Source organism: Lactuca sativa, chromosome 2 (genome assembly GCF_002870075.4).
Source record: "Lactuca sativa cultivar Salinas chromosome 2, Lsat_Salinas_v11, whole genome shotgun sequence".
Lineage (NCBI taxonomy): Eukaryota > Viridiplantae > Streptophyta > Magnoliopsida > Asterales > Asteraceae > Lactuca > Lactuca sativa.
The window spans coordinates 91,446,471-91,457,488 of record NC_056624.2 but is presented as its reverse complement, the minus strand read 5'-3'; the positions used below and the strand labels follow the sequence as shown (position 1 = coordinate 91,457,488).

The 11,018-nt window shown below is 39.3% G+C and overlaps 1 pseudogene; it reads left to right on the top strand.

Moving 5' to 3' along the window:
* Positions 1-4,203: 4,203 nt before the first annotated feature.
* LOC128132340 (uncharacterized) lies at positions 4,204-9,379 on the top strand (annotated as a pseudogene).
* The last annotated feature ends 1,639 nt before the right edge of the window (positions 9,380-11,018 follow it).

Sequence of the window (11,018 nt, the reverse complement as noted above, 5' to 3'; positions counted from 1 at the left end):
GCAGTCGTACAATCTCCCTAATGTAGGTTCTCGTAAGTTTCCCATTTTGTCGGTTTCTTTGATGGGTAGGAAGTGTGCAGACTTGGTCAATCTGTCGACGATGACCCATATGGTATCAAGTCCACCCGTTGTCTTGGGGAACTTGGTTATGAAGTCCATAGTGATCCGCTCCCACTTCTATTTTGGTATCTCCGATTATTGTAGAAGACCGGAGGGTTTCTGGTATTCGACCTTTACCTTCGCGCAAGGAAGGCGTTTACTTACAAAGGTAGCAATATTTGCTTTCATGTTAGGCCACCAGTATAACTTTTTAAGATCCAGATACGTCTTATCTGAACCTGGGTGGACGGAATAACGAGTGTTGTGTGCCTCGGTCATGACCAAGTCTCTGAAGCCACCGTGTTTCGGTGTCTAGATCCGATCCATGAGGTATAAGGCTCCACCACCCTTGATTTGCAAGTTCTTATCCATCCCTCTCAGGGATTCACCTGCCACATTTTCAGGTTTCAAAGCATCGAGCTGAGCCTCCTTAATTTGCATGGACAAGTGTGAATGGATAGTTAGAGTCAAAGATTTGACTCTACGACCAGAGTATTATTTCCGACTAAGGGCGTCAGCTACTAAGTTGGCTTTACCCGGATGATAACGAATTTCGCACTCGTAATCATTAAGTAGCTCGACCCACCGTCGTTGTCTCATGTTGAGCTCCTTCTAGTCGAAAATGTCAGACTTTTGTGGTCTGTAAAGATCGTGCTCTTTGTACCCTACAGGTAGTGTCTCCAGATCTTCAGAGCAAACACAACTGCTCCTAGTTCAAGATCGTGGGTGGTGTAGTTAACCTCATGTGTCTTTAGCTGCCTCGAGGCATAGGCGATGACCTTACCTCGTTGCATCAGAACACATCCGAGTCCTTGATTTGATGCATCGCAATACACAACGAAGTCTTTTATCCCTTTGGGGAGGGATAGTATTGGTGCGGTGCACAAGGCTCGCTTGAGTGTTTGGAATGCTCTTTCCTGTTTCTCTTCCCAGTCAAAGGCCACGCCCTTCTGGGTCAATGTCTTAAGAGGTTTCGCTATGCGGGAGAAGTTCTGAATGAACCTGCGATAGTAGCCAGCGAGACCTAGAAATTGACGAATTTCTGTAGGTGTCTTCGGTGCTGACCAGTTCTCAATGGCCTTGATTTTGGAAAGGTCCACGTGTATTCCCTCTTCGCTAACAACGTGGTCCAAGAATTCGACTATTCGAATCCAAAATTCGCACTTAGAGAACTTCGCGTAGAGCTTCTCCGATCGTAATGTTTCCAAGACTCTGCGGAGATGTTGACTATGTTCTTCCTTACTTCTAGATTAGATGAGTATGTCATCGATGAAGACGATGACGAACTGATCCGAGTAAGGACGACACACCCTATTCATTAAATCCATGAATACTGCGGGCGCATTAGTTAATCCGAATGGAATCACTACGAATTCGTAGTGCCCATAACGAGTTCAAAAGGCTGTCTTGGGAACATCCTCCTCTAACACTCGTAGTTGGTTATATCCGGATCGTAGATCTATCTTTGAGAAGTAGTTGGCTCCTTGAAGTTGATCAAATAAATCGTCTATGCGGGGCAAGGGATACCGATTTTTAATGGTAAGCTTGTTGAGTTCCCTGAAGTCGATGCACATACGAAAGGATCCATCCTTCTTCTTGACGAACAAGACCGGTGCTCCCCATGGTGAGAAGCTTGGCCTTATGAATCCCTTCTTGAGAAGTTCGTTAAGCTGACTGGAAAGTTCCTACATCTTTTCCAGTGCCAGACAGTAAGGAGATTTGGCTATGGGAGTAGCCCCTGGTACTAAGTCGATTCTGAACTCGACTTGGTGTTGTGGTGGTAATCCGAGAAGTTCTCTTGGAAAGATGTCAGGAAAGTCGCGTACTTCGGGGATGTTCTGAATGTCTTTTACTTCTAGACTCGTATCGACGATGTGCATGAGGAATGCAAGATATTCCTTTCGTAAGCACTTCTGAGATTGGATGCACGAAATGATGCGAAGGCTCGTACTAGGTTTGTCACCATAGATAACTAAGGTTTCGTTGTTAGGAAGGTTAAGAGGAACTGCTTTTTCAAAGCACATGATGTTGGCGCGAAGAAGACTCAACCAATCCATACCGATAATAACGTCGAAACATTTAATTGGGACTGGCATGAGGTCTATCTTGAAAGTATGGCCATCTAAAGTTAAAGTACAACCTACGTATATGCAATTAGTACTTTCCGTTCTCCCGTTGGCCATTTCTACCATGAATGATTTATCTAATGTACATGGTTTTTGTTTAAGTAGGTGTGCAATTTTATGGCTTACGAAACTTTTCTCTACACCACTGTCGAAAAGTATGCAAGCATAAGAGTTATCGAGGAGAAACGTACTAGTAACTATCGTAGGATCAGCTATGGCTTCCTCGTGGCCGTTCCTCTTGTAGTGGCCCACCTTGCCACAACCGTAGCAAGCTTGGCCCACACCGGCATTAGGAACTTGGGAGGTCGGCCCTGCTGGAGTTTTGCATAAACGAGTTGTATGCCCCTTCCTGTTGCAGTTAGAGCACTGCATTTCCTTGCAAGGTCCGTGGTGATGGAAGTTGCATTTGTTGCACCTCAGAAGATTTCCAGCATAAGTTTTTGCTGGTAAGGGGTTTGCAGGGACAACTGATGCAAACCCACAACTGTCAACAAAGGATCCAAATCAAATGCCAGATGGACCAGTTACGAGGGCACGAGCTAAAACATTCAAAGAGGCTTTAAATGGATTGGTTAGAGAAGTTTGTACTCAAGAAAGTGTATGGAGACCCATTGGACCCAATCAAAGTTGGATTACCATAATTCAAGTCCAAGAGTGATTTACAAGATACAATAAGAGCCTTTATAAGCCCATTTCGTTTTTTTTCTATATTTTTATGTAATTTTCGTTTTTATATATCCTAAATAAGTGTTGGGGAGATAAAAGGGTCTTAGGTTACATGAACCTTGTGATAAACCATGTCTAGGTTCATAATTTTAAACTTGGGGGTTAAATGCCTTAAATTAAAGACACTTCTTTAATTCATGGCTCTTTAGGTGCTCTTCCCACACTATAAAAACATGGTATTTGTATACATTTGAAATCAATCAAGTTTTGAATACAATTTGTGAGTTTTTAACTCTTTTTTCGTTCTTTGTGAACTTTAGAACTTATCAGGTTTTCATAGCTTGTGGCGTTCAAACTTATCAATCAATTTGGTGGGTTGATTGTGGCATTTTATACCAAGGTTCTTGTCTCTTTATAGACAACGGGTCGCGGTTTCCACCTTTGTTTTACAATTCTGTAACCAAAAGAACGATCGGGTGAAACGTGTTCAAACCTCAATTTTGGGTGAGATCACATCATTTGGTATCAGAGCCAGTTCTTTGTGTTGCATATCTATTTTGTTTTCTTCCTTGATTACTTGAGTTCTAAGACGCATATTGGTAGCGGGTCTTGTCACAAGTTGTCAAGGTTCTTACTAGCGACTTTTGAATTTCTAAGTTGTTAAACTTCTATATTCTACATTTCTTTTGTTTCCTTTATGTTTTCATTTGGCTATTAGTTTCCTCAAAAAAAAATCAAAGGTAAAAAAAAAAAAAAACGAAAAGAAGCAAAAAAAAAAAAAGAAAGAAAAAAAAAAGCAAAAAAAAAATATTTACAAAAAAAAAAAAAAAGATTTACAAAGAAAAAAAAAAGAGAAAAAAAACAAAAAAAAGGAAAAAAAAGAAAGAAAGAAGAGGAGGAACAAGTAAAGCCTTTTTTTTCTATAAAGTCAATTTGAATTGCAAGTGTAGTCATTTTTTTCAAAAAAATAAAATAAAATAACTCATTGTTTGCTTCATCATTAGCAAAGCCAAGTTTGTTTGGCTTTCTTTTCGTGTATTGAGGTTACTTTAATTTGGATACAATTTCTTTTGATTTGTTTGGTAAGTTTGAATTCCTCAAGGCCACAAGTTCAAATTTGATAATTGCTTCATTAGTTTGTTTAGAACTTTAAGAGTTAAAAGGGAGTGTTAAAAGGCTGTGTGGTGAGACTAAAAGAGGGTAAAAGCCATTCGAGGGATACACGAGGGTTGAGTGAACTATTTTTGAGAGAAACACGTGAGTGAGTGTTGGGAGGAAGTAAATTATTATTATTATTATTATTATTTTATTTTTTTTTGGCAGAAATATAAGATGGGTGATCAAAACCCCCCACCAAACCTTCAAGTTCAAGCTATGATGGATGAGATGCGACGTTTGATGACAAATGAATTTAACCAAGTACATGAAAGAATGGACCGAATGGAGGCACAAGTACAAAGAACTCGATCTCGAGCATCATCACAGGTTTCTAACGGGGAAGAGGAGGATGATGGTTGGGAACCTGAAAGGCGACCAAATAGAAGGAGGTCACGAAGAGATGACAATTTAAGTTCTATTAAAATGAAAGTTCCTTCTTTCAAAGGCAAATCAGACCCGGACGCGTACATTGAATGGGAGACAAAAATGGAGTTCATATTTGATTGTCATGAATATTCCAACTGTAAGAAGGTAAAACTAGCCGTAGTTGAGTTTTCTGATTATGCACTAACATGGTGGGATCAACTTCTAATCACTAGACGGAGAAATGGAGAAAGGCCTATTGAGACATGGGATGAAATGAAGAGTGTCATGTGAAGACGGTTTGTGCCAAGTCATTACTTTCGTGATCTCCACAATAAACTTCAAAGCTTAAAACAAGGCAGCAAGTGTGTTGATGATTACTTCAAAGAAATGGAGGTTATGATGGTTCGTGCCAATATTGAGGAGGATCCTGAGGCAACCATGGCCAAATTCTTAAATGGCTTAAATCTTGAAATTCGTGATCGCGTTGAGATGCAACATTATGTTGAAATTGAATACATGGTCCATATGGCTGTTAAAATTGAAAAACAATTAAAAAGAGGTGGCGGGTCTCGAAATAACACTTGGAAGGCTAGTACTTCAAAAAAATCAGAAAATACACCTACTTCTTCTTCTAATTCCAAATCTGATCCTAAAACAACAAACTCTTCAAAAGGAAAAACTGATTCTTCTACTTTTAGGAATCGTGACATAAAGTGTTTCAAGTGTCAAGGAAGGGGTCATATTGCAAGTCAATGTCCAAATAAGCTTACCATGGTGGTTAGAGAAAATGGCGAGTGAATCAGATTCTATAGTTTCACCGGAAGATTGTAGTGATGATGAAGAGGTGGCTGTTCAAGGTGATTTGTTGGTTGCAAGACGAGCTCTAAACATTAAATCCAAGGAGGGAGATGATGCCCAAAGGGAGAATATATTTCATACTCGTTGCTATGTTCAAGGCAAGGTATGTAGTGTTATAATTGATGGTGGGAGTTGTACTAACGTTGCAAGTACTTCCATGGTTCAAAAGTTAGGTATACCCACGATGAAGCATCAAAAACCATACAAACTTCAATGGCTCAATGATAGTGGTGAGGTGCGAGTTACAAAACAGGTGATGGTTTCATTTCGGATTGGAAGATATGAAGACGAGGTGTTGTGTGATGTTGTTCCTATGCAAGCCACTCACTTGCTGCTAGGTAGACCATGGCAATATGATAGACACGTAAGTCACGACGGTTTCACTAACAAATACACTTTTGTTTACAAAACAAAACCGGTAACTCTTGTACCAATGTCACCAATTCAAGTTTACCAAGATCAAGTAAAACTTCAACAAGATGCGAAAAAAGAGAGCGAAGGAAAAAAAGAGAGTGAGAAAAAAAAAGATGATGAACAAAAAAAAATGAGTGAGAAAACAGAAGAAAATGAACAAAAAAAAGAAAGTGAACAAAAAAAAAGAGTGAAAAAAACAAAGAAAACATGAAAAAAAGAGGGAAAGAAAAAAAGGAAAATAAATATATTGCACTGGCAAAAAAAGTGAGATAAAAGAAGCTTTTAAATCAGAAATGCATTTTGTGCTTCTTTTGTTCAAAGAAGCTCCAATAGCCACTAACATTTCGGCCGGAACTCTTCCGAGCGATGTTACCTCTCTCTTGCAGGAATTTGGAGACTTGTTTGTTGAGGATGTTCCAAATGGATTGCCACCAATTTGTGGGATTGAACACCAAATTGACTTTATGCTTGGGGCGTCTATTCCCAACAAACCAGCCTATAGAACAAGCCCTGAAGAAACCAAGGAGCTACAAAGGCAAGTTGAAGAGTTACTTGCAAAGGGATTGGTTCAAGAAAGTATGAGCCCTTGTGCCGTTCCAGTCTTGTTGGTGCCAAAGAAGGATGGTTCTTGGAGAATGTGCGTAGATTGTCGTGCCATCAACAATATTACGGTAAAGTATCGTCATCCCATTCCCCGACTCGATGATATGCTTGATGAGTTGTATGGAGCAAAACTTTTTTCCAAAATTGATTTAAAAAGCGGGTATCACCAAATTCGCATGAAAGAAGGTGATGAGTGGAAAACAGCTTTTAAAACAAAACATGGTTTATATGAATGGTTAGTAATGCCTTTTGGCCTAACTAATGCTCCTAGTACCTTCATGAGATTAATGAACCATGTTTTGCGTGAATATATTGGCAAATTTGTGGTTGTTTACTTCGATGATATTTTGATTTATTCAAAGTGTCCAAAAGATCACCTTGAGCATCTGACATGTGTTTTGAGTGTGCTTAGGAAAGAAAGGCTATATGCTAACTTGGAGAAGTGTACCTTTTGTACTGACCAAGTTGTTTTCCTTGGGTATGTGGTGAGCTCCGAAGGAGTGGCTGTTGATGAAGAAAAGGTAAAAGCCATCCAAGATTGGCCAACTCCAAAGACTATAAGTGAAGTTCGAAGTTTTCATGGCCTGGCAAGTTTTTATCGCCGGTTTGTCAAACATTTTAGCACTTTAGCATCACCACTTACAGAAATCATCAAAAAGAATGTTGGGTTTAAATGGGGCAAAGAACAAGAGCATGCTTTTCAACAACTCAAGTTTCACTTAACTCATGCTCCTTTGTTGTCTTTGCCTAATTTTGACAAAACATTTGAAATTGAATGTGATGCATCAGGAATTGGAATTGGTGCTGTTTTGATGCAAGAGGGTAAACCTTTGGCATATTTCAGTGAAAAATTAAGTGGGGCAACTTTAAATTACCCAACTTATGACAAAGAGCTTTATTCTTTGGTCCGAGCATTGAAAACATGGCAACATTATCTGTGGGCTAAAGAATTTGTAATTCATTCAGATCATGAGTCCTTAAAGTTTCTAAAAGGACAACACAAATTAAACAAAAGACATGCTAGGTGGATGGAGTTCATTGAGACATTTCCTTATGTCATCCGATACAAGAAAGGTAAGGAAAATGTTGTGGCTGATGCTTTGTCACGTAGACACTCTCTACTTTCTTCTCTAGATTTCAAAATTTTAGGATTTGAACAAATCAAGGAATTATACCACAATGACGTTGATTTTGGTCAGATTTACCAAGCTTGTGAACAATGCTCTTTTGAAAAGTTTTTCTTACATAATGCTTTTTTGTTCAAAGAATCAAGACTTTGCATTCCTAAATCTTCCTTGCGTGAGCTTCTGGTTAGAGAAGCACATAGTGGAGGCCTTATGGGACATTTTGGGATCGCAAAAACATTATCTACTTTGCAGGAACATTTCTTTTGGCCAAAAATGAAGGTGGATGTTGGAAGAATTTGCAATAATTGTATTGTGTGCAAGCAAGCCAAATCCAAGGTTCAACATCATGGTTTATATACTCCACTTCCAATACCATGTGAACCATGGGTTGATATTTCAATGGACTTCGTGTTGGGTCTACCAAGATCCAAAAGTGGAAAGGACTCTATTTTTGTGATTGTTGATAGGTTTTCTAAAATGGCTCATTTTATTGCATGCAATAAAACTAATGATGCATCTCACATTGCTGATTTGTTTTTTAGAGAAATTGTCAGGTTGCATGGAATGCCAAAAACCATTGTCTCAGATCGGGATTCTAAGTTTTTGAGTTATTTTTGGAAAACTTTGTGGGCAAAATTAGGGACAAAACTCTTGTTTTCAACAACTTGCCACCCACAAACGGATGGTCAAACAGAAGTGGTGAATAGGACGTTGTCCACCTTGTTGAGGGCTTTAATAAAGAAGAACATCAAAACATGGGAGGACTGTTTGCCACATGTTGAGTTTGCATACAATCGTGCCACTCATTCTGCTACAAAAATGTCACCATTTGAAATTGTATACGGTTTTAATCCTTTGACTCCTTTGGATTTATCACCTTTGCCTTTTTCTGAGCAGGTTAACTTAGATGGAAACAAAAAGGCTGAATTTGTGAAACAGATACATGAGAAAGCAAGACTAAATATAGAAAGAAGAACGGAGCAATATTCAAAACAAGCGAATAAAGGGCGACGCAAGATGATTTTTGAACCGGGTGATTGGGTTTGGTTACATATGAGAAAAGAATGATTTCCAGCCCAACGACGTTCAAAATTGCTTCCAAGAGGGGACGGTCCTTTCCAAGTTTTAGAGCGTATCAATGACAATGCATACAAATTGGACCTGCCGGGTGAGTATAATGTTAGTGCAACTTTCAATGTAACTGATCTAGCTCCTTTTGATGTAGGTTCTGATTTGAGGACAAATCCTTTTCAAGAGGAGGAGAATGATGCAAACCCACAGCTGTCAACAAAGGATCCAAATCAAATGCCAGATGGACCAGTTACGAGGGCACGAGCTAAAATATTCAAAGAGGCTTTAAATGGATTGGTTAGAGAAGTTTGTACTCAAGAAAGTGTATGGAGACCCATTGGACCCAATCAAAGTTGGATTACCATAATTCAAGTCCAAGAGTGATTTACAAGATACAATAAGAGCCTTTATAAGCCCATTTCGTTTTTTTTCTATATTTTTATGTAATTTTCGTTTTTATATATCCTAAATAAGTGTTGGGGAGATAAAAGGGTCTTAGGTTACATGAACCTTGTGATAAACCATGTCTAGGTTCATAGTTTTAAACTTGGGGGTTAAATGCCTTAAATTAAAGACACTTCTTTAATTCATGGCTCTTTAGGTGCTCTTCCCACACTATAAAAACGTGGTATTTGTATCCATTTGAAATCAATCAAGTTTTGAATACAATTTGTGAGTTTTTAACTCTTTTTTCGTTCTTTGTGAACTTTAGAACTTATCAGGTTTTCATAGCTTGTGGCGTTCAAACTTATCAATCAATTTGGTGGGTTGATTGTGGCGTTTTATACCAAGGTTCTTGTCTCTTTATAGACAACGGGTCACGGTTTCCACCTTTTTTTTTTTTTTTTTTTTTTTGGGAAAAAGGCCGAAGCCTTGGCAAAGATTTTATAAATTCAAAAAAAGAAAAAGAAAAACAAGAGTTATGTCATTTTTGGACAAACCCCAAAAATGACCAAAATCCAAATGTCAAGTAAATACCAAAACTAAAGGCTAATCCTAGCAACAAAGTATCCAAATAAAATACATTTTATTCTATCCAAAAGAACGATCGGGCGAAACGTGTTCAAACCTCAATTTTGGGTGAGATCACATCAACAACAGGGGTTACTGTGGCAGCATTGATTGCCACAAGTTGTTGTCTCTTTGAGGACTCTTGCGAAGCCCCGCTTTTCCTCTTGTTTCACCCCTTCTTCTTGTTGCCATTGTTGTGTCCTTTTTGTGGCTGGGGCGTAGGGATTGTCGGGTTCTGGCGTTTCCCGTGATCTATGAGAGATTGTGCCAGCTCCTTGGTGCTGTCAAAAGTGACAGGCTTGGATGCTAACACACTTGACTGGATCTGGGGTTATAGTCCTCAGATGTATCTCTCTATTTTCTTGCTCTCGAGAGCAACCATATCAGGGCATAGAAGTGCCAGATCACAGAATCTATTCATATAGGTTGATATGTCGGAACCAACCATTTCTAGACCCCAGAGTTCCTGTTCGAGTTTTTGTATTTCCCCTCGAGGACAGTACTCTCTCATTAGCATGGCTTTCAAGTTTTCCCAGCTGATAAAATTTGCCACTGATATTATCAGGGACTTAACATTGCCATTCCACCAAGTTAACGCTCTGTCAGAAAAAGTACAAGTAGCAAACTTGACCTTGTTGCCCTTCGGGCAAGCACAAATCTCAAAGACTGCTTCTGTCTTTTCAATCCACTGCCTTAAGACCATAACCCCACCAGTTCCATTGAAGATTCGGGGTTTAGCATTTGTAAAGTCCTTGTAGGTGCATTCCCTGGGATGCCCATGGCTCTTGCCATGGTGAGAAGAAGGTGCACCCGTTCCCGATCCACTAGGGACAAGAGCATTGATGGCTGACACGGCAACTGCTACTGCAGCCGTGAAGGCTGCTTGGAACATGGCAGCGTCGAAAGGAGGAGGTGGTATAGGCGTTTCGTTATTAGGGTTACGCCTTGGATTCCTGTGAGGCGGCATCTTTTGACTATACGATTAAAAGATGACAACACGGTAAGAATAAATAAATAAGGACAGTGGCTCATGGACTAACTCTCCATAGTCCAACAACACAATTGAATAGTACGTTTGAATGTGGGTTTAGTACTGAAAGGTGAAAACATTTGGATAATAATTTCCATGAGATTAGGTATCTATCAAAAATATTGGATTATAGATGTAACGTGTTCTGGAAAAGTTGCCTAGGAGTAGGCCTTACATCAACCACTGATGGGAAAGTTTTGACAGGACAACAACATAATCAAGACTTAATAGACCTAAGATTTATAACGATAGGAAATTAGACCAGAATTTTACATAAACTAGGTTATATCTGAAGGAGAGGTCGATGAGATTCTATCGACGTCGAGAACTACTAGAAAAGTCTTCAGTTGAGTGATCATTCGAAGGGATTGGGTGATCATTCTCTGGCTCCTCTCTGAGCCATCCAGCCTTGTCGTGGTTAGGGTAGTACGGGTTGTCGTGGGGATGGAATCCAACCATGATATCTACACGAGAAAAGGGATAATAAGA